Genomic DNA, 24586 nt, shown 5'->3' with positions numbered 1-24586 from the left:
TTTCACAGCACTTCCCGTGTTGAAGGGCCATAACCATACAGAGGCATAAGCAGAGACACCCGGTCTCACCGGACGACTAGGCGGGACCCCGCGTGACGGATAGGTTATCATGCGCTGACCGGTCTTTGTTTATAGAGTTCAATTTCCAAAACACAAGAAATCTGTTTTGGAACTGAGTCATTATTTCCACTGAATCCACCCATGTGTTAAAAATGTGTCCACTCATGGTGCTGTGTGACACTCTGGATAAAGGTTTTATTTAAAGTGTTAATATAGCTAAAATGAAGAGCTTCTCAATACCAAGAAGTAACGCCGCTTGATTCTGTGTTTCCTTTAAGCGGGTAAAAATATCTTTCTATTGTACTTGATTTGATTCTTTTAATATAATGCATTTTGCTTGTGCTTTTATATGAATTTTATCTTTTTATCTGTCTTTTATCTGCCTTCTATTGATGTAAAGCGCTTTGAGCTGCATGTTGTGTATGAAAGGTACTTTACAAATAAAGGTTATTATTATTATTGTCTCTTAAAACCCCTCGCACCCTGAGTTTACCCTTAAATGTCCTCTGAAGTAGCTTAAAAGTTAGAAAAACATGCTTTTCCATACTGTATGACAACGAAACATCCATATTATGTTTCTGTTTATTAGACCTTGTGCATCATTTTCTACACATTTTCCTTTAATTCAGCCTGACATCTTTGGTGTCTTTGGAAACCTTGGGATCTGGACTAGAATTTAAACTAAAGTTCTGTGGGTTTGAACAGAGCTTGGCGGTGAAATGTGTTCATAATGACGGTCCCGCGTGAAGAACCTTAGTATAGAAGTATTTATTAACCCCTTGCACCCTGAGTTTCCCCTTAAAGTTCCTCTTAGGTAGCTTAAAAGTTAGAAAAACATGCTTTACTGAGTGAAATATTCAAAACCAAGATGGCATTTCTTTATGGCTGCAGCATTACAACAAATGGAAAATATCTAGATGTCTTGTGTTTGATTTTCTACACATTTCCCTTTAATTCAGCCTGTCATGTTTGGTGTCTTTGGAAACCTTGGGATCTGGACTAGAATTTAAAATAAAGTTCTGTGGGTTTGAACAAAGCTTGGCTGCAAAACGTGTTCGTAATTATGATCCTGCATGAGGAACCTTAGGGTAGAAGTATTTATTAACTCCTGAGTTTCCCCTTAAATTTCCTCTTAAGTAGCTTCAAAGTTAGAAAAAACATTTCCATACTGTACGACAATGTCTCATCCATATTCTGTATCTGCTCGTTCCAACGCGTCATTGAAGCTACTGCTGCTTATATTGAGTGAAATATTCAAAACCAAGACGCCATTTGTTTATAGCTGCACCATTACAACAAATGGAAAAGATCTAGATGTCTCATGTGTCATCATTTTATACTCATTTCTCTGTAAATTCAGTCTGACTTGGGATCTGGACTAGAATTTAAAATAAAGTTCTGTGAGTTTGAACAAAGCATGGCTGCGAAATGTGTTTATAATGACAGTTCTGCACAGACTTTAGGGTAAAAGTATTTACTAACCCCTTGCACCCTGAGTTCCCGCTTAAATTTCCACTGTAACCGAAACGTGTTGAAACAAAAACAGACGTGGCGTCATTTACTGTTACTGTTACTGTTACTCTGTGTCTCTTTTCCACATTTTCCCACATCTCAGTTCACGTTGGTATCAGCTTTGGGTTTCATCCTAGAACAGATATGAACAGTCACCCCCCCCCCCCCCCCCCCAAAAAAAAAAACATCGGATATGAGCGTCACTTCGGACCGGAGCGTGAAGTCGTGCGGTGTGAACGCAGCCCGGTGACCCAGACAGAGTCGGCCTGTCGGTCACAACTGCCACTGTGTCTTTGTGCGTGTTGAATGGACGGATATCAGCAGTATAGAATCTGGAACAAAAGTGGGTTTTCAGGCCTCTGGTGTGTGTGTATGTTCACGTACATGTGTGTCTGAGTGTGTGTCTATACGTCTGTGTGTGTGTGTGTGTGTGTGTGTGTGTGTGGATATATCCCCTTAATCCTCTCAGTCGCTGCGGCTCCACTAATTCCTGTGCCACACCAGTGCCCTAACTTTACCCTGCACTGTGAACTGAATTACCTCCCGCTCTCTTTTTTTTTTTTTTTTCTGTGTGAGAGGTTTGGATTTGTTTCATGTTTTAAGCGCTACACCATCACACACACATACACACACACACACACACACATATACAGAAACACTATCCTACAAAGCCAAAGAGCAGCAGCCGTGTGAGTAGTGAAACTGAGATAAATTACTTCACAGTTTTGCCGCTCCTCGTCCTGCCAAAAGCAGAGCTGGAGGATATTCAGGGTCGGGAGGTGACAGAATGCTTGTAGTGGCTTTACGTAATCTAAACACAAAAAAAAAAAAAATTAACTGTGTTCTGTTATCGCTGCCTAAGAACAACAGCTGTTCAACATGTATTCTGATTACAGGTACTTGTGAAAAATCAGAGGATTACTTCTGGAAAGACTTTTAAACTCAGAAGGATTTAAATAGTGTCAGCTTTATAAAATGTGGCACAGAAGAAAATGTAAGTAAATTTCCAGAACTTTGTAATTTTTAACTTTCTCTTTTCCACACCAGTGCCTACTTCAAACATGGCAAAGTACTCTGAAAGTAATTAGAATACATTACTAAAATACATTACTATCTGATTACAGTTTTAATGAGGTCAGAAGTGACTGTACTGGAATACATTCTGAAAGTAACCTGCAACCCCTGTGGATATCGCATTGTTTGGTGAGCCCAGTCATGACCTTTGACCTTTTAAAAAACCCACAAAGTAATGGCTGTTTTTTGCCGTTGCATGGCAGCACAGTGTGGATCTACTGGATACTGTTCATGGGACAAGACGACAAATTTGATGTCTGTGATGTTGTGGAAATTCTCCAATTCTAACAGCAACAATTAAGAAATGAATCATTTCGAAGGTTAGCACCGTGGTGCCGTGAACTCTGACACATTTCTCTCTCTCCATCCGTCTTTCCCTGTCTCTCTCCCTCGGACGCCCATCCATCCCATCCCATCCCATCCCATCTCATCCCATCTCAGCAGAGACGAGCGGGGAGTCAGCAGGTTCACAGGGACGACCGAGGCCCGTCCCGGGTGGAAAGTTTTTGGCGAGCGAGACGAGGGCCCCCCGCACCCCCCCCCCCCCCCCTCGCCCCCTCCCCTCCCCTCCCGGGCCCCTAAGGCTAACGTGATCCCCCCATTTGTGCTCCTGTCATAAAGAATGCGCCCGCTAAACCACTTTCCCACCACTAAGAGGATTACTAAGGTAATGCTTGCATATCAAGGGATGCTCCGGCAGATCTGGACACTGGGAAGCTGAAATTAATAACTCATGTAGAAAACTGGAGTGAGGTTTTACTGGGATCAACTGGGCGCCCTACCTGGCGGTTCGCTGTGGAGAAGCTAGCTGGGCAACTTTTGCAACGCTTGCTAACTTCCCCAATGACCTTTAACCAGAGGTGGTAGAAGAACACAAAGTCCCTACTCAAGTAAAAGTGCAAATACTCATTTAAAAATATACTCTGGTACCGTTTCAAATCCTTTACTCAAGTCAAAGTATAAAAGTACGTGGACTTACATTTACTTAAAGTATAAAAGTAAAAGTTGTTCTCTAAAAAAGTCATCTCTAATGTTCTAAACTGGTTTTCTGTTGAGCGTTCCTCTGAATCCCAGATGAGAAAGAGTCTGCAGCTCAGATCAGGAACCTGAACCCCAGCAGCTGAATTCACTAACGTTAATTCTCTCTCTCTTGTTGCTTCTCTCTTCTTCCTGTCGCTTCTCTCTCTCTCTCCCTTTCCCTAATTTTTGGTGTCGCTTTGCTGAACAAGCAGCCGATCACATCTGGCTCTTGATCGGCTGCTTCCGAAAATCAGTTGATGATTTCCCGAAAGTAACGAGTCTGTTTTGAAAATGTAGTGAGTAGAAAGTACAGATTTTTCTTTTGAAATGTAGTGAGTAAAAGTAAAAAGTCTTCAGTGAAAGAAAAACTTACTCAAGTACAGTAATTAAATATTTTTTGTTACACCCCACCTCTGCCTTTAACTATTAGAAAAAGGTTGTGAACCAAAGCGCTGGTTGGAGGACAAAAACATGCATCTGTACTTTGTTACTTTTGTTTCAGAAAGTTTTGAAACAGCTCCTTACTTAAATGTTTCTCAATAAGCTTTACATTTATTTACCTTTTTGGCGGTTCTCGTTTTGACACAGAACTCTTCAGAATTAGTCTGATCAGTCTGACATGGATCCTTGCCTCCTCAGCCTTTCAAAATGTCAAAAGCTCAGAGAAGGTGAGAGGCGACATGTGCAGTGGAAGGAAGCAAGGTGAGGCGTGAGGAAGTGGTTTTTACACTCAACTCACGTGTTTTAACTCACGGGGTATAAAATGTCACCCGTGCACAGTGATGTTTCAGCCAACATTGGAAACCTGTCAAGCTGTGTGGGAAAATAAACTCTGTTCGAATCTTACTAACGCTTGGTAAAAACTGTGCAGGGAATCCAGTGATGGCTGATGGGTTTTCCCACTCTGGTCGGAGTTCTTGTTTAGCTAAGGAATGTTTACGTAGCGACTCCGATCCTGTCGCAGGCCTCACGTCCGATCAGGATCAACTGTGTGTGTGTGTGTGTGTGTGTGTGTGTGAGAGAGAGAGAGACAGAAAGAGAGAGAGAGAGAGAGAGAGACGACAAGGGCTCCGAAACACAACTCACTTCCTCTTTGGCGACTTGTTTGCTTTTCAGTCTGATGGCCACCAGCCTCCTTTGTGTCTCCAGCGGCGAATGGCGGTCGCATTCACGCTCCGTCGCCCCGACAAAAAAACACACACACACACACACACACGCGCGCACGTAAATGCACATGCACACACACATATACACCTAGGCGTGTGCAAACACACCACGCACGCAAAACACACGGAATGTAAGATGAAAACGGCCAGTAAGAGCTATTTGCATAGTGCAGACAGTAGAAAAACTGTGTTGCGTTTGCTGAAATTCTCCCTTTGGTTGCCTCAAATGACTTTTCTTTGACGTCAAATCGCTGTGCAATGAATAAAATGCTGAGAAAATGAGTTGAATTTCTGGATTTGATGCCAACCCCAACCGATGGGAGCTGAACAGAATCGACTCCTCGACTCCCAACTATGAGGTTTACATATGTGTATATATATACATATATATATATATATACTTTCTATACTGTTTTATACTTTTTTTATATATATATGCATATTTGTACATAGTAGTTAGATGTTTAGGTTTACCTCTGTCCATTTTGTTGTCCTTGTATTTAGCTGTATATTTATTCTGTGTAAGTACATTGTGAGCAACAGAAAAACCGGAGTCAAATTCCTTGTAAGTGTACATAAAGCTGATTCTGATTCTGATTCTGATAACACAAACCACTGGGTCAACAAAAAAATAAAACAACGGATATGGTACAAAAAAACTCAACAGTCGAGGGGAAAAGATGGACCGGTTGGGGACAGAGAGAAGAAAACGGCTCCTTTCTCTTCTGTAAGGCCTGCCGCCAAATCGTAGCGGTACAAACTGAGTGTTTACTTGCCAATATGCAATGCAAATATTTCATTGTTAAATAAAATTGCCCCTGAAAAAGGACCAAAATGCCCCTAAAAATCTGATCAAGGGGGCAAAAAAAAAACATCCCTCTTGAAAACGTTAATTTGGAGTCATTCCTATGTTCCCAGGGTCCTATGTTCCCCAGATTTATATGGCACATAATGGGAACATGACAAAGGGTCCTATGTTCCCAAGGTCCTATGTTACCAAGGTCCTATGTTCCCCAGCTCTATATAGCACATAATGGGAACCTGAAAAAGATGATCCCCAGCTCTGTATTCGCTTAATATGGTTAGTTAGGGTTAGGGTTAGGGTTAAACATAGGACCCTGGGAACATAGATACACTCCCGTTAATTTCTTACCCCGGTGATTCGTGGCTTTGCATTGAAAGTCAAGAGTAGTCCGGTCAAAGAGTCGATTCTGCTGCGTTTTGATCGTCAAAACCACAGACTCTGACTCTCAGCAATGTGTCAAAATGGAGGTCTCAATTCATTTGGGGTCAACTCTCCCTCTCCGCTTATCCCATGCTCTTCTCCCTCGGTGGTACGAACCCGGTTACCCCTCGCACCATTTGACCCCAGGAGATCTTTAGTTCACACCTGGTGCCAGCGGGGGGAAAAAAACCCAACGACCTTTATTTTCCTATTAAAGCTCATGAGATCTTCATTTCTTTATTCCTTGGAAGAAGAAAAAAAAAAAGTGGTCCGTCTATATTGTAATAAAGATCCTCCTCAGAGGTAACCTGTTCCAAGAACACTCACAGGGGGGGCGGGGTGAGGAAGGTTGTTGAGCAAGAAAATCCCCGGTCTAAACCCAGGGAAAATGAAAAGTTAATAAGTGTGGGCCGGGAGGAGAGGGGCTGGAGGGGGGCGGCGGTGTTAGCGATCTGGCCCGGCCGCAGGAGGGGGGCTTGGTGGGAGACTGGCATGAATGAGCGTGAGGCCCTGAGAGGTATTTATCTAGTCAGGGGGCAACAGAGTTGGGCTACAGGAGAAAATGGCCGGCTGCCGAGGAGGTGATTAGCTTTGGGGTCGGGGTAATCGGGTGCAATCAATATAGGTGATGATCGAATCGAATGAAACGCAAGTAATATGACTTTTTCTTAATGTCGTAACAAAACTGGATAGATAGATAGATAGATAGACACTTAAACTGTGTTCCAGAGATGTCGGAAATTCTGAAATTGTGATTTCCTACGAGGAAAATTGGGGAAACTCTATATACATTGTCAACGCTACACAGCATTTTTAGAATCTTAAAAATATACACTTCATTTTTTAGCATTGCATGACCATAAATCTATCAAAACATCTGTGTGGTAAATGGTTAAATATAAATTTGAAATGTAAAGTTGCCCTTACAGTTGCCAACGTTCTATGCTTGCTAGCTTCTGCTAACTAGCTAACAGGGAAAGTACCAAAATATCCTGCTGTTGTAGAAGTAGACTACTGTTAGTTTGCCGAGATGTCACTTAAGTAGAAGAAGGCTAAATTTACTGGTGTAAAAATCTACTTAGGTAAAAGTATAAAAGTAGCTTATTTAAAATATACACAGAGCAATGTCTGCTTTTGTTAAAGTAACTCAGTAACTTTTAGATCTTTCTGCAAAATAAAAAGGACGAGAGCACAGAGTTCAATATGTGATATCATACATGTTGTTATAGACTATGTTGAACTTTCAATATGTAATTAAAAAAACAACAGAAAGTGCTCGTTGCCATTATTCAGTAACATTATTATATTGAGGTTGCTTTTGCTAATTGCAAGTTGCTAGTTGTCTAAACGCAAACCAATAATACTGTAATTGATGTTAACTAAGCTACTATCATGGAAAGATTTGAGCATTTAATGTTAGTTTGTTCCCTCCATGTTTTAGCAGGTTTGATGCAGATCATGCATTGACGAGTCTCTGATGCAATTCTTATGGAGAATCTACAAATTTGTAGACTCTAACAGATGTGACTTAAATGTAGCAAAAAAAGTAATATACTTAAAAAACATGTAAAAATATAATTACTGACTTGCTTGTGTTGTTGTGTGCGTGCAAACTGTTGCTTTAATTAAACATCCGTAACCATAAACCCTGAAGAGCATGGGAAGAGCTTATCAGTATATCAGTGTGTGTGTGTGTTTGTGTGTGTGTGTGTGTGTGTGTGTGTGTGTGAAGGGTTTTGTATGGTGCAGGAAATAAACTCCAGCCGCAATCGGGAACCACAACCAAACCAAGCCAACGTGTATTAAAGAGACAGGAGGTTAGTCAGAGTTCACACAAGGTAATGCTGTTGGTCCTGTTCCTGTTCTGGTCCTGAGGTCGGGGGTCCTGGGACACCTGAACGTCCCGTTGAGCCTTCTGGAGGTGTTGTTGGATCTAATTCAACCAACCAACTACACACACACACACACACACACACATACAAACACACACACACACTTCCCTCTGACATCCAAGCTGGGTTTCTACACAGGCGCTCACACTAAGGGTGTGATCACACCTACAGTGGAGAACGTTTCTTTTGGTATTTCTTTCGTTTAGATTCACGCTGCCCAATTACAGTGAAACAGTGCTTGTAAACAGAAGTCACATGACTCAGAAGTAGCTTGTTTATTGGACAGTTTTGGTAAGCTGTCATCCTGCAGGTTAGAGACGTTGGTGGCAGAGGCGAGTCAGAACAAAGCTGACTAGTTCCTGTAACTTTAGCTTGATGGACTCATCTGTGCTTTTCACTTAATTAACTTCTCTGGTTTTCATATCAGTTAAGAAAACATGAAGAACTAGCTGAGTATGAGCATGAGTCGAGTCTGCGGTTTGCCCTCAATTCGATTTGTTCTGCTCGGCTCTCCAACCATGAGGAACTGCTGATTATCAGATGTCAGCATCCGTCTCCTTATACCCATAATCCCTTGTGTTTTTGGGGTCATGTCCTGAAGCCGGCTGGATCACATTCTCCCTCCTAACAAACCGCACCGCAGCTCTCTTGTTGGAGGACGGAGACTCACATCTTCAGGTGTCATTATTTGGTGCCGCCCGAGTTTGAATGGCATTGTTCTCAACCTGGCTGAACGCACCAAACTAAAGAAGTAAACACAAGAGCTTGAATGAACTTCAGATACGCCTGATGTGAATGTGCCCTAAATAGCAGAAGGGATAGATGCATCAGATCCTGGTAAATAGATACAAGTGAATAGGGCTGAACAATTAATCAAAATTTTATCGAAATTGCAATATGGCCTACTGCAATTTTCAAATCTCAGGAGGCGCAATATTTGTTAAAGGTGAAATGTGTTTCAAAATACCATTTTAAATTAAATATTGTGGTGCTGCAGAGATGTCCTGGCCTACACATCATATTCTACAGACTTAAGAAAACATCTTTGTTTGGTACAGATCCCCGCAAAAATCACACCATAATCATTTTAATACGTTTTTCAATGAAAATGAGAAGAATAATGTAAAAATTATCATTCCCTCTAATATCGCAAATCATATCGCAATTGCAATATCAGTCAAAATAATCGCAATTAGATATTTTTTCAAAATCGTTCAGCCCTACAAGTGAATCTGTGAAGCCGATCAGAAGCAGAACTAAAGATGGAGCCTTTTAACCTTGTTAAAGTGTGTCTTGTCTTCCTGTTTCTCTTGAAACCTCTCTGGTTTCCTGTCTTCACGAGTCAACAGGAAGAGTCAAACCTCTGATGTATTTTCCCACCACTGACTCCAACCTTCAGTGACAGTTCGCCTACAGCTACAGCAACTGCTGGACTTTCACTTGTAGCTGCAACCTGCTGAATGTCAAACAGCTTGTAGAGATGGAACACTTTTCTGTATCTGTAGAGTGACATGTACCATCTGCTGTCTGTCCCACACTGAATAGTTCAGTTAGTTAGTTTATTTTTATTTCTGTGTCATGCCAAACATCTGGCTCATCCCACATGGGATTACAGGACACCGCCATTTTACAAAACATACATCTTCCGGTGATACATATAAGAGCAAAAAAAAATAAATGACCACATTATAAAGTACTACTATATTCTTTCAAATAACATATTTGACATGATAGGTTTCAAATGAACAATACACTGAAAAGAACTGCTACAAACTTCCAGTTTATCTTGATAAAGAGCTTTTTTCTCCTCTCCCAGGCTTTCTGCAGGTAACTAGCTCATCTAAATGTTTCATAAGCGAACAGCCAACTCAATCTTTGTGCATCATCCATATTTACAAAATCAATATCTGTTTTTATCTTACTAAACAAAGTATTGCGCAGTTCCCAGTAAAAAGGGCGATAGCAAACAAAGTGAAACTGAATAAGAGGCCCTGACCCAGTGCCATGTGTACCGATATGTATTAATGTCACTGTGAGTTGTCTGATACGTTTCTGCTTCAGTGTCACCAAGACAAATTCCTGTTCATTTATTATATTTAATATTTATAAGTAAAGTGATTCTGATCAAAGGAGCTGTTCACTTCTCACTTCTCAGTTCACAGTGTGAGTTTAACCACAAGATCTCTATATAACCTACTAGAGAAATTATCTTTGAGGGGAAACTGCCAGACTACGACAATGGGATACGGCAATGTATCTGTCTTGCATATCTTCTGAGTTTTTATTTAAATGTGTTGTATAATTTAAAACTATGGTATATTCAAATTGTATTTTTATAGTTTATGTTTTTATTTGTTTTATTCCTATTTTATTGTCAAATTTTCCCTATTTTATCATGTACTCAGGTCTCACTTGCAAATGAGATCTCGACCTCTGTGTGACTTCCTGAATAAATAAAGGTTATATATTCCTCGTCAGAGTTTAACACTTTGCTTCTTGGAGGACGCTTTTATCCAAAGCACCTTGCAGTACCAAGCAGTGGGAAACAAACCCCCTAACACAGAGAATACACACATGCTACTGTAAGGTGCTTTGGATAAACGCATATCCCTGAGAAAACGAGGAATCTACCTCCGTGTAGATTTCTGCAGAAGGTGTGTGCAGGCAAATTCCAGTGCAGACTTGCTCTAAGCCAAACCTAACACACACACACACACACACACACACACACACACACACATGCAACACGCCCATACGGCTAAGCTGAGCGGCATTGTTGCCGTGGCTCTGTGCCACAGAGGAGCCGCGGCCGGTCAGTCGCTGCGCTGACGGGCCGCGATCCAGAGGCTTTTACAATTAAATCATTGTTCCTTAAACTTCTCAGTGAGCGAGTTCTGGATGTACTTCTGGTGAGCCCCCACATGACAAAAGCAGTAACACTGGCAGCAGCAGCAGTAGTAGAAGTAGTAGTAGTAGTAGTAGTAGTACTAGTGGTAATAGTAGTAGGGTAGGGAGGTAGGTTGTCCCACAGCTACACACACGACAGACAGACTTAAATGAATAGCAGCAGTCGGCATCACAATACAACAAATCAGTCAGTAAAACACTCTCCAGCACACAGTTGCATAAAGCTAGTTCAAGACTAGTCTAAGCCTTAGACTGGTCTTAGATTCTCAGGTTGGACTAGGCTAATTAAGACTGTTTGTTACTTAAATATTCCAACTGATTTATTGTGAGGTAGGAAAGTTAGCCACCTTCCCCCCCGGCTAATCTTGAGTTAAGAACTTTGGCCTAACTGTCCGAGTGGGAAGTTTAAATACTGAAGCTGTTTCTTACAAGATGCCAAATCTCTGGTTTTTGGAAAGAGCCTGAAGAAGAGAGAGAGTCTTTAGAGACAGACACAACACATTAGAGATCTACAACAATCAAGAAGTAGTAGGAACTGGTAGATATAAGTGTCTACAGCAAGTTTGACTTAAGGTCACATTTAAGTCTAAGACCAGGTCTATCTTTATGCAACTGGCCCCAGGCTTTGTCTTCAAGCTATTAAAGTGTGGATTGCAGTAGGTATCAAAGAGCGTCGAAACAGTCAGTGGAACACTCGGTGAACTGAAAGAGGACAGGTGGCTCATCAGGACCGGATAGAGGGAGCAAACGATTCTGCATGATGGCCCTGAATCACAATATCAATTTGTGTCATTTTCAAGTAGGAAAATTGTTTTTTCGATATATCTGATAGCACAAACACACAAACTCTCACCTGTCTATCACCTGGACCCGCCCTCTCTGACCTGTCAATCACCTCGACCCGCCCTCTCTCACCTCAACCCACCTTCTCTCACCTGTCAATCACCTCGACCCGCCCTCTCCCACCTGTCAATCACCTCGACCCGCCCTCTCTCTGGCCCTCGACCGACCCTCTTCCACATCTAGTGTATGGACGCGTTGGGGCGAATGATGTGTGTGTATGTGTGTGTGTGTGTGTGTGGGGGGGGGGGGGGTGTAACAGGGCCCCAGTGTTAGGACGAAACCCCCCCACACACACCAAACACACACACACACACACACACACCGCTCCAGTTTCCTGATCCGTCTTAGATCTGCGGGTCGAGCTAAAGCCCCAAACAATGGCTCGCACACAGAGCCACACACAAACTTACTCATGTGTGACTGAGGGCAGAGGAATGCACGCCGCCCGTGTGTGTGTGTGTGTGTGTGTGTGTGTGTGTGTGTCCGAGAGAGAGAGAATGTGACAAAGGGCGAGAGAGAGAAGTGACAGAAAGACAGAGGTTCCCCTGTGTGTTTCACTCAAGAATGTGCAGAATCTCAGAGAAATTATTTCTTTCTTTCCTCGACGTGTGGGATAAGTGTGTGTTTGTTTGTTTGTGTGTGTGTGTGTGTGTGTGTGTGTGTGTGTGTGTTGTGCTCGTATTCTGCCACTTCCATTAATCGGGTTACATGCCACGTAGGCACTAGAGAGAGGAAGTCATAGTTTACTTACCTGCGTTCTCCTGCAGTTTGTTTTGCAGAGGGTGACCCTATTCTCTGCTGACTGTGGCCATGTGAGATTTAAAACACAGTGTTTTTATATTTTTCATTTTGAATAAATTACAACGTGGATCTCATTCATCCTACTGCGTCACACAGATTAGATGCAACAGTTTTTATTTTGTCCCAAACATCGTGAGAACATTGATTTTGTTATTTTTTTTAATTGATTTAATTACAAATATTTAAGCACAAGGCAAACAAAGACCAATACACACAAAAATCTATTCTATTTTCAGAAAAGCATTGCTTTGTTTTGTTTCTTTCTTAAAAGACCCTATCATGAGGATTTGTGTCAGTGTAGAAAAGGTGTCAACTCTATTCTGCAACTAAAAATATACAACAGTGTGCAGAAGCAAAATACAGTCAAAGCCACATAAAAGTCAGTGAAGATGGCTCAATTTCAAGTTGTGTTGCGATGTGCATTAAAAATACAGTTTGTACATTTTAGTGCAATGAAAAGCTTCTGCCCCGGGTCTCTCACCTTAAAAAATAATGCATGAAAACACATGAAAAATAAAAATTACACCTGAATTAAAAAGACAAAACAATAATTGCATAAGAAGGACGTTAAAGTTCTTCATTGATTCTGCCTCAACTTTTATAATTAGTTTAAACTCACCAAAAGAAACTAGCTTCTTTCTGTTTCAAGTTATTTTTCAGACTGTTTTCTTCTCCCAAAAAATGATCGTGTGGCACTGCGTACGCTCATGTAAGACAATAATGCATTGTTGTGGGACTGTTTATATGCCAGGACTCGCTTTGCTGTCCTGAAAAACTAAAAACTGGCCTTATCAGCCTGTGATCGTCCCTGGGAGTGTTTCTTCTTGGCAGTGCGATGCGTTTCAGTCTGAACTCCTGTCACAGGATCACAAAGCCAACGTGAGTCTGAGGCCGGTAACATTTTCAGAGCGGTCCAGGACCTGAGACATAATGATGTTGCATAATACAGTCGGAGAAGAAAGATCTCTTTATTTTCCGACTGCTGGCGAGTCATACACACCAGTGATTAAGTGCTTTGGTCTGTGTGTGTCATTCAAAGGACCAAAATCATATATAAATGGTGACGAGGCTTGTTATTTTATTTTAACATATTTAAATATCCATTATGTTCAACCTTTCATGTTTAACCATACTTTGTGGCCTGCTGGTTAAATAAACCTTCAGCTGGTCTCAGGTCAGATGCCCCTCCCTGCTGAAGTGTCTCAACACACTGAGGCTATGCCAGCTTCAGGCGGCGCTGTCCTGTCCCTGACCTCTGACCTCTGACCTTTGACCTCTGACCTCACTGTGCTGCGAGGCTGGGTGGGGGTTTCCCTATGGGGATCAATCAGTATCACATTGTTATGATCATTATATTATTTCCATAGATGATAAAAGCATTACAATTATTGTTAGTAGTACTAGTTGTAGCAGTAACAGTAGTAGTATCAGTAGTACCAGTAGTAGTAGTTGTTGTAGTACTAGTAGTAGTTGTTGTAGTAGTAGTGGCAGTAGTCATACTAATAGTAGCAGCAGTAGTAGTAGTAATAGTAGTAGCAGTTGTAGTAGTAATAATAGTAGTAGTTGAAGTAGTAGTAGTTGTAGTAGTTGCATCAGTAATAATAGTAGTAGTTGCAGTAGTATTAATAGTGGTAGTTGCAGTAGTATTAATAGTGGTAGTTGCAGTAGTATTAATAGTAGTAGTTGCAGTAGTATTAATAGTGGTAGTTGCAGTAGTATTAATAGTGGTAGTTGCAGTAGTATTAATAGTGGTAGTTGCAGTAGTATTAATAGTGGTAGTTGCAGTAGTATTAATAGTAGTTGTAGTAGTTGTATTAGTAATAATAGTAGTTGTCGTAGTTGCAGTAGTAATAATAGTAGTAGTTGCAGTAGTATTAATAGTGGTAGTTGCAGTAGTATTAATAGTGGTAGTTGCAGTAGTATTAATAGTGGTGGTTGCAGTAGTAATAATAGTAGTTGTAGTAGTTGTATTAGTAATAATAGTAGTTGTCGTAGTTACAGTAGTAATAATAGTAGTAGTTGCAGTATTATCAAATCTGTTAGATAACAGGCTGCTTTATGAAGGTTTATGATGGGAACTGTGTGTTCTCATCATCATAAACCTTCATAATAACTCGGACTCTGGAGTGTCAATGCTTTTGTTTACACTGACATAAATACACACACACACACACACACACACACACACACACACACACACAGTAACCCGGATGAGGAGCGGCGTGTTGGAGTGTGTGAATGAGGATCAGGATGTGTGCTGCTGTCACATGACGGTGTTACGGTGTAATCTGCTTCAGACCGGGAGGTCTGCTTTGAAGCTGCGCTCACTGCCTGATCCGGACTGACACCCGTCCAGCACGCTCTGCCTCAAACTGTCTTAACTGTCCACACACACACACACACACACACACACACATAGATACATACTGGTGAAGTTTAAATAGGGAGTGGTAACCTAATTCTGCTGAGGTTTCTGCTTTATAGACTTTATTACTTAATCAGAATCAGAATCGGAATCAGAATAATGGTCCTATATAGGTATAGTATTTATATAGTTAGTATATTCCTATGATATCACTATAGGGACTTAGAATATTCCTATAATGCTAACTTTCTTTAATATTACTATAGGGAATTACATTGTCTGTGGCGCTCCATAATGAGTTGACAATGCCCTGAGCGTACTTTATGCAGCTGTTTGTTTCATATCCTGTGTATCCCTATGATATTCCTATAGTATTCCTATAAGAACTTAATATCTGCGCTGTAGTGGCCTTGCAGTCTTCTCTGTCGGCTCCCTGTGCTTCTCGGGGGGAAAGTCTCTGGGTCAGGCGGCGCTCTGTTTGTACACAAACCACGTCACGGCTGTGCGTAAAAAACCTCCTCGGAGCAAACCCAGAAGCCCCTCCTCCTGTTCGCCCCCTCCTACTTCCCCCCCTTCCTTCTTCTCCCTCCTGCCTGCTCGGGCTGATGCAATGCTGACCATATAAAGGAGCAGTCCCACCCCTCCTCCAGCAGAACAGGGTCTATTCTACAAGCGCACCGCATCTCTGGGAATTTGGTTTAAATTAATCGAAATTCTTTGCGTTTTTACGCGTCGCTCGTGTTTTATCCTCAGAGTATTGTGGCGCTTTGTCTTTACTTGAAGTGGTTCAACGGTTGTTTTTAACCTGATACTGTCTGGTAGGATATCTATTCATTTTTTTTAATTTGTTAATATCTAGACTTTATCCTGAAGGATCGGTTCTTCCATAGTAGGCTTTTGGAGTCGTTTTGTGACAAAGTCCGGACATCTGCTGTTGTGTTTTTACTGTAAAAGGATTGTACGGGCATCCTCCCTCATCATCAAAAGGTAAGACTGCCGGCATCTTCTTATCATTCACTGTCAGGAATTACAGGATGTAGGCGGCACGTTTTGTGTAGATAAATCTTACATAACTCATCATTTCACACGTTTGGTTTAATATTTGTCTATTTTTACCCCGTTATCTCCTCTGACTTTATATATTTCACATCTTATGACAAGGTGTGTTGCCTTCGGGCCCGCCCAGCTGTCTGGACTGACACATTAAACCCATCTTGGCTGTATCAGATCTGTTGAACTCTATACAAAGACAAATGTGTCCTTCAATGAGGCCTAAAGCGTTATTTTATATCATGTCAGCTGCTCGTCCGGATAAATAAATAATTAGTGTGTGACAGTGATGCTGCAGTGCCGGACTGATGTCTGCTGTCGGCTGACAGGCAGGACACACTGTCACTCCCGCAGAATTAAATATAGACCCACTGAGAGCCACACACACACCTGCAACTCCTATTTTATTTAAAGAGGCTGTAATCATGAGCCAACTATGAATTAGGGAGCCGTGCGCAACGGGTGAAACCTATGCGCAAAATGGACAGCCATGCCCATAATAGGGGGAACACGTGCCATTGTTTCCATTGGAACCAGCCATGGAAATAATGTCATTAAATGGATCCCCGGTCGCGCCTTTCAGGTTCTGTGAGGCTCGACATGTGTAGTGAGGAGAAAGCCAAGAGAAAATACATTTGTTATCATTATTATCCTCAGCTCTGCCTCGTCGGCCTGTTCGTCTCCATTCAAGTCTGTCCAGCCTGTAAAGTCTGTCATGTGTGACAAAAAGACACTGAAACGTGGAGATTTAATTTATTTTTTTCATTGGACTTTTCAAACGGTTTCAGGGGAATTTGGCGCAAAGTCAGCAGGCTGTACTGCGGCTTTTTGTCATTCAGCGTCTAGCGGGCTGAGGTGATGTCGGATGCCGGTCTGGTATTTTTCCACTGCCTCTCTGCCGATGAGTCAAACACCCCCCCCGTCCCCCCTCCTCCCTCCAAAACCAGTCACATGACCTCAGCTGCCGCGGCGCGCAGCGCTCACTATAATATTGATTATTCTATGGGCAGCCGTGAACGCGCACTGCCTAGAAATAAGAGGCTGGGGCGGGATGACGCAGGGGCAGAAAAATGCGAAAGATTCATGAGGAATTCACATCATAAAGATTTACCTCTAGTTTTTATTTAATTTAATTACATTTTCCTTGAATGTGCAGCATGAAACAACCCACTGCCAAGACTGAGATGAGCCGTTTCAACATCTCTCCTGATGAAGACAGCAGCTGCAGCTCCAACAGCAACGAGTACAGCTACCAGGACTGTCCCAAGAAGGTGCCGCTCAGCAGGTGAGGCCCAGGGCTCCCAACACACACACACACACACACACACACACACACACCAGGCACACTTCCTCTTTCCAAGCACACCGATGACGTGAAACCAGGGTGTTCATTTCCCCCAATAAATCTGCACCGACCACAGAGGAGATAAAGAGACGCAGACGAGTTTTAAGCTTGTGGATTTTGAACCGAATCTCATAATTTCTCTAAATGCTATTCTCTCTGAATCTCATAAATCCTGTTGTGTTTATGTTTTTTTTTTTTAAAGCCAATACCCCGACATGGACGCAGAGAGCCAGAACTTCCTCTCTGAAAACCTGAGCAAGAAGAAGTATGAGACGGAATATGTAAGCGCTCATCTCAGCCTCTAACACTCTTTGTTTTCTCTAAATAACTCCTAACATCTCTGCTGCTCTCTGTCTTCCTAACCGAGCGTGTTGTCTCTCCTCCTCCTCCTCCTCAGCACCAGGGGAACGCCTCCTTCGGCATGTCCGTCTTCAACCTCGGCAACGCCATCATGGGCAGCGGCATCCTGGGTCTGTCCTACGCCATGGCCAACACCGGCATCGCCCTGTTTGTGTAAGAACTCTATTATAATGCTCATCAAGTATTATCTCACTTTGGGTGATTTTTTCCCCCCTCAACAGCTTTAATCACTTTTGAGAGATTTTTGCAATTTTTTTTTTTTACGTGTTAGGGTTGGTGCCAGTGATGTAGAGGTAAAGAAAAAGTAAAAACAACCATCAATATGAACAGAATTCAGTTACTTAAAATTACTTATACTATGAATTTAGGTCTGCAAGATTCATAAAAGGTGAAAACTTTGATTTTAGGTGGGTTTTACCCTGCAGTGGTGGAAAAAAAAACACTCAAATCCTTCACTTAAGTAAAAGTAGAAATACCTTAAAAGGCATATTACTCCAGGAAAAGTGAAGATCTTGCATTCAAAACCTTTAAAAAGTAAAAGTATCAAAGCATTAGCAATGAAATGTAAGTAGGTATCTAAAAGCATTCACTCTTAAGGATGGCGTCTCTTTTGAGTGTTTTAGAGTGTAAAGGTTTGTTAAAGGGTGGGCGACTTCAATTTTGATCACATTTTATCACATTTTATTAACTTTTCCTATGTTTTTAGATGCAAAACCTTATTCTACAAAGTCACAAGTCACTCCAGGTGTCAGAGAGATGCAATGGAGTAAAAGCATAAAGTCTCATAAAATGGAAATGCTCGAGTAAAGTAAAGTTCCCCCAAATCTTCAGTGTAGTACTTGAGTAAATCTACTTTTGTTACTTTCCACTGGTGGGTTTTTCCCCTGTCAGTTTCATAATGCAGAGGCAGGAGGGGTCACAGGAGATGATGCAACTGTGAGCGGTGTGCTTTCAGGCCGCGCGTGTGTGTGTGTGTGTGTGTGTGTGTGTGTGTGTGTGTGTGTGTGTTCCCTCTGCAGCCGCTCGACCCTGAGCGGCAGATTACAGCGGGGTCAAAAGTTTAAAATACTTGCTGAAGTTTAAGTACTTGCTATCGTGTTTGCTGTAGATAAAACGTCAGAAAGAGCGCCCACTCCTAGTGCAAAAAAAAGAAAAAGAAAAAGAAATCAAGTTATTCTCCAGTATAAATTATGAAGCTGCTTTCATAAGAGCGCCCCCTGTAGGCCGTCCAGTGCAGCTTTAAATCCCAGTGAGAAGTGATGATGGTGTGTATCGTTCTCTGTCATGCGCTTTTCTTTTTCTTTTTAGTTTTTGCACTTTTTCTTACTTTTTTTTTGCATCTAATCTATTTTGGATTTCTGACTTTCTCCACCAGCGTGCCACTTCTCGTCGGGTTTCTTTTCGTCTCTTTTCTTTTTCGGGACAAACCTCCCACATCGCAGCACTTTTCCTCTTCTCTCTCCCGCTCTACTGAATCGTAGTAAAGAAAGGATATACTGTCTGCTGAGGCTGAGGGTGGGGGTGGGGGTGGGGGTGGGGTGGGGGGACACCTCTTAGCACTGATCCCCAATCAGCTTACTGTCTCCAAAATCCAACCTGAAGCAGTCAGGGGCGAGACAACCATCTGGAGAAAGACTAGAGCAGGGAAAACCCACTATTCTTCTTCTACTTCTCTTATTCTTCATGAACTTCCCATGGAGTGACAGTGACCCCGCCGGGGGTTTGGGGTTCACTTCTGATTAAAAATGTAGGCGCTCATGCTGTAGTACTGCGAGGGCTTTGGGTGAAAGAGAGCACCGAACGGCAGCCAGCTGTGTGTGAGGTGTCACGGTGTTTACAAACAGAGGGGAGGGTTGGGTTGAGTCGGGTCGTCCTGCTGCCGGGGGGGGGGTGGGGGGTGGGGGGTGGGGGCTTAGCGGAGGTAATCCTGCTGCGTTATATAAAACCCGATGCGTACGCTCACATGAGAGCATGAATGGAGCCGAGCGTGGGCCGCTGTCAGCTCACACTCTCTATCACTGAGTTAAATATATATATTATATAACTCAACACTGACTCAACCTATATCCAGTTCATTAAAGCTTCTTCTCCACTGTCTGATCTAAACAGCCGGTGTCTGGTCGCTCTTTTCCTGGTTTGTTTGGAATCAACAGTAGAAGAAGAAGAACTGGGTAGTCAGCATGAGCAGCGATAGCCACCATGTGCTGAACAGACAAAGAAAAGCGAAACTCAAACTGCAGCGACAGAAAACCCAAGCTCCGCCCACACTGTTTGATTGACAGGTGATCTGTGGGAAGAAACACCACAGTGAGGCTGAGGGACAAAGATGGTGACTGAATTACAAAAAGAAAAACAAGAATCTTAGGAGGAATAAATAAATGAATGAATGAACAGGCCCGTTTTAGCCGATATCTCATCAGCTTGTTCAGGTATTAAAGATAAATTTGCTCTAGAGCGAACAAACCGACTTCCCCCCTAAAAGGGCAGCCAGAGTATATATTTGTCGAGTCGCGGCGTATAAACCGATAAGATATGAATAATAAGGAGGTGTGACGCAGAGTCCGACCTCGCAGAAGGTTTCTGCTGATCCAGACGCTCCAGCAGATCATCTCCGCTAATCGCTCCCTCGTCTCCGCATGCTAATAAGTGAAAATCAGCTGCTGTAGCGTTTTGTCAGAGTGAAAACCTGCAGACTGTCTGGGTCTGGATGGTGGTCTGCGGCGAGGAGAGGCGATCCCACTTTAGATGACGCTCTTATCCAAAGCAGGGAATTGTGGGAATCTTGAGGTTGTATTGTTCATTTATTTATTTTTATTTTTTTAGTTTTCATTATGGAGGTTGAAGCTTGGGAGTGTGTATGCTGTTGGAGCCGCTGGCCTGCAGCCTTTTGTTTTTTTTTGCAAAACCTGTTCCAAACCTGTTCCTGAAGTTCTTCTGACACAAACGAAACAGGTTTTCGGTTCTCACACTGCCCTAAAAAAAAACACATGTTCTCCAAATACCAGCCGCCATCTTGGTCTAGTCCAGTACTGACTAGAACTCACCTCGATTTCCACGAAGCACAAAGAGCCGGAGAACACACACAACTTGACTAAATGCTATAGAAACGCGACTAGGGTGTATAATAATAATAAAAATAATAATAGAGTTTATTTGTATAGCATTTATCAAAAAGGCAGTTACAAAGTGCTTCACGTAAAACTAAAAAAGAAGACTACTAACTAAACTACACAGAATAGCAAAAATCAAATCAGTAGACAGAATAAGACACAATAAAACAAAGCTTGACATGAATTGCTATGAGAATGCAATGAGAAATAAAACCGGTTCTAACAGGCGTTCCTGTCCTAACTCGTCTATTAATGCAAGAGTGTCACAGTGTTTACGTGGACTCTCCCCTCCCATTAATCACATTTTCTGATGTTTGGCTGTTTTTCTCTCCGCAGGATTCTCCTCGTGGCCGTCGCCATCTTCTCCTTATACTCTGTCCACCTGCTGCTGAAGACGGCCAACGAAGGAAGTGAGTTAATGCACAACAACACTGCATGTCCGTGTGTTCTGGGGGTGAAGAAGGGGGGGGGGGGGGGGGGAGATGAGACCGAGGTGAACGTGTCTCCAGAATCCAGTTGGTGTTTTAGCTATAATTAGGTCTATTTTATTAAAGAGGAGCGGTCCATCCATCGCTGCTTAGCTGGGGACGTTCAGATGTTCAGATGTTCAGATGTTCAGATGTTCAGATTCCAGGTTTTGTTCTAATCTGTAATCTTTCCGGTTCAAAGGGTCACTGGTTTACGAGCAGCTGGGTTACAAAGCCTTCGGGATGCCGGGGAAACTCGCCGCCTCCTGCTCCATCACCATGCAGAACATCGGAGGTGAGGAAACCCCCAGAATTTCTTTTCAGATCGGGCCAAAAAAAAAAAACGCCAAGAAATGCTTTCAAGTCGGCTCCAAAGCCTAGTTTTCTTATTTTCTACCCGCCTCTGTGTGAGCGTTACGTAACCGTGATTGAACTACTTTTCTAAATTTGTGGGCCGGTGTTTATTCCTCGAGCTGAAGAGCGTCCCTCTGTGTCTAAACTGGAGTGGATGAGGGGGGAAAAAAAAAGAAAGAAGGAAAACAGAAATCTTGGCTGAAGTGTGTTTCTGGAACGTAGCTTCCAGTAAAAACCTTGAGTCATTCTACAAGCTTGTGCAGAAACTTTTTTTTTTTTTCCTTGGAATAACTCGCCAATATTAGACCTCGCTATTTCTGTCCTGTCTCGCCGAGCTGCTTTTTTTTTTCATGGCTTTGAGAAAGTCATATAGACAGAAGTTTAAATACACCGACTTGTTTTATCTTTACAGCCATGTCAAGCTACCTCTACATCGTCAAGTACGAGCTGCCCATCGTCATCCAGGCCTTTCTGGGAGCCAGCAACGGGTAAGGGACTAGATCTTCTGTTCGGCTTCTGGTCTGAGCTGAGAAAAATGGACAAAAAAAAGTCTGGAAAAGTCTGGAAAATGTGTTTGGGCATTTCCAGGTGTGGAAGAGTCTGGGACAAAAAAAGTCGAGAAAATGTATGAAGCAAAGGTTGTTTTGTATACATTTCATTTCACGTTATATCACATATGTTCACATATCTCCAGCTATAGAGTGATATTATTATCAGGATGCATCATTTTAAACACCAGTGTTGGGGGTGTTGGAGTACTCAGATTACAGGTAACTTAACGTGTTTGATTTGCAATTCTTGTAATTATTAGTTAGTTATTAGTAGTTATTAGTTACTTTTCAAAACGGAACAGATTTCCATGAAACCTGGTGGACAGATCGGCTTCAGGCCAAGGAACAATTGATTTTGGCGTTGATCCTGATTTCTTGTTTTACCTGTTACTACAAAACTAACAGAGACAGAGACCCGTTGTCCCAGAGGATGTTTGCAGGGTCGAGAAAAATCAATTTAACTTAAAACTGAAGAGATAGGAGTGATGAGTTTGGGTGTAACGGCAAGCTGAAGAGCCAGATGACTTTCCAGGAGACTGCCTGAACACAAATCCAGTTTAGAAACGGAGGTGTGGAAACAGAGAGAGAGAGAGAGAGAGAGAGAGTCTGGCAGAGTCACTTGAGGTGAAGTGGCACATCAGGCAAAATGGCTGCCGCTTGTTTTTCAAGTGCCGAGCGTCGGGGAAGGTGAAGCGGCGTCTTTGTCCCTCTGGTGGAAGAGAGAGGGATGCTGGGGGATGAAGGGGAGGGGGGCTGAAGGGGAGGGGGGGATGGGGGATGGGGGGGTTTGGGGGACAGTTTCTCCGTCAAAGAGCCCTTTTAGAAGAAGAAGTGGTGCCGCATCGAGACGGAGCGCGGGATGAGCTCACTGTTTGAAACATTGATGTGGTTTTGGGCCTCGGGAGCCGCTTCACAGACCGGTTTCTGTCAGATTATAAAACACAGACGGTTTCTGTCAGATTATAAAACACAGACCGGTTTCGTCAGATTATAAAACACAGACCGGTTTCTGTCAGATTATAAAACACAGACCGGTTTCTGTCAGACTATAAAACACCGACTGCAAGGGAAGTGTCAGACCGGGAGCTGGAAGCAGCCGTTACCCCGGTGTAACGACAGATAATGACGATGCGAAGGAATTATGAGGGAATTTTTGACAGAAAGACGACTTAATGTGCATTTTTGGAGCTAATTTGTTCCCATAGGTTGTGGATTACTTGAACAGTTTGTTCAGTTTGGATAATGATGCATGTATGTACGATAAAAGCTAGATAGATGGATCATACATGTATAGACTGAGGTTATTATTGTAAAATAAAACTAAAAAATTTGGTGTTAAAAAGCGTTATGTCGTAAACTGAAATTCACACAAAAACGATCTTGTCTACAACTAACTAAACCAAAATAAAAACATAAAACATATGTCAAATGTTTTTTGTTTTCGTCTTTTTGTTTATGTTCAGGGTAAAAAAAGAGGAAACATTTGTGTGGAGATTTTTAAATCAAAACTAAACTAAAACTATTAAAGCCACACTGAAAACTGAGTAAAAAATAAAACCGAAATTTACATTAAAAAAACTATTAAAAAATCCCAAACTGTAAAAACCCTGGTACAGACAGAAAGATCGATGGATTACAAAGATGAAAAACTGCAAAAATTAATTGCGATGAATATAAAATGTTGAGTGATGATCAGTTACAGGAAAACCAATCAAAATGATTCATGGCAAATCTTTTAATTACATATTTAAGATTTCATTAGACAGTGACAGATTATAAAACACTAAATCATGTGAGGTTATACAGAGGAACTGCAAGAGTATTGAAGGAGGGAGACTTGGCACTTATTATTATTTATTATTATTATTATTATTACTATTATTAGCATCACTGACATTTTTTCTTCCGTCTCACTGTGTTTCAGAGAATGGTACGCTAATGGAGATTATCTGGTGCTGCTGGTGTCTGTCATCATTATCCTGCCGCTCTCACTCCTCAGAACCTTGGTAAGCAGTGTGTGTGTGTGTGTGTGTGTGTGTGTGTGTGTGTGTGTGTTGTGAAATCAGATGCTTGTGTAAATACTTGCGCAGGGGAGAGGCAGTGGGGTTGGTGACGCACTTGCATGTGCGCAAGAGTTGTAAATCTTGAAACACTCCCTCACTCGCCGTGAAGTGCTAAAACTTCTTTAAAAAAAAAAAAAAAAAAAGTGCATTCCAAAGCTTCAAAATAAAAGCCCCTCGTAAACACACACCGCTCACGTTTTCACATTTCGGGTCATAACTTTGTTTTTTGTTGCTTTTCCCCCTCAGGTTACCTGGGTTACACTAGTGGTTTCTCCTGCTCTGCATGGTGTTTTTCCTGATTGTGGTGAGTAAAACCTCTCCTCCCCTTCCTCAGTCCACACACACACACACACACACACACACACACACACACTCTCTCTCTCTCCCTTGTGTTGTGTGTTTCCGTCTCGTGTTTCCATGG

General features: G+C 42.2%; 1 pseudogene; it reads left to right on the top strand.

The window, feature by feature from the left end:
* The first annotated feature begins 15533 nt into the window (after nucleotides 1-15533).
* Nucleotides 15534-24469, top strand: LOC139643770 (sodium-coupled neutral amino acid symporter 2-like; annotated as a pseudogene).
* Nucleotides 24470-24586: the final 117 nt, after the last annotated feature.

The sequence above is a fragment of the Centroberyx affinis genome, unplaced genomic scaffold (assembly GCF_046629955.1).
Source record: "Centroberyx affinis isolate AG114_WGS23_722 - 3 ecotype Tasmania unplaced genomic scaffold, CSIRO-AGI_Caff_v1 ptg000650l_1, whole genome shotgun sequence".
In the NCBI taxonomy this organism is placed as follows: domain Eukaryota; kingdom Metazoa; phylum Chordata; class Actinopteri; order Beryciformes; family Berycidae; genus Centroberyx; species Centroberyx affinis.
The sequence above is the reverse complement of the archived record's forward strand: the minus strand, read 5'-3'. Positions and strand labels throughout refer to the sequence as shown.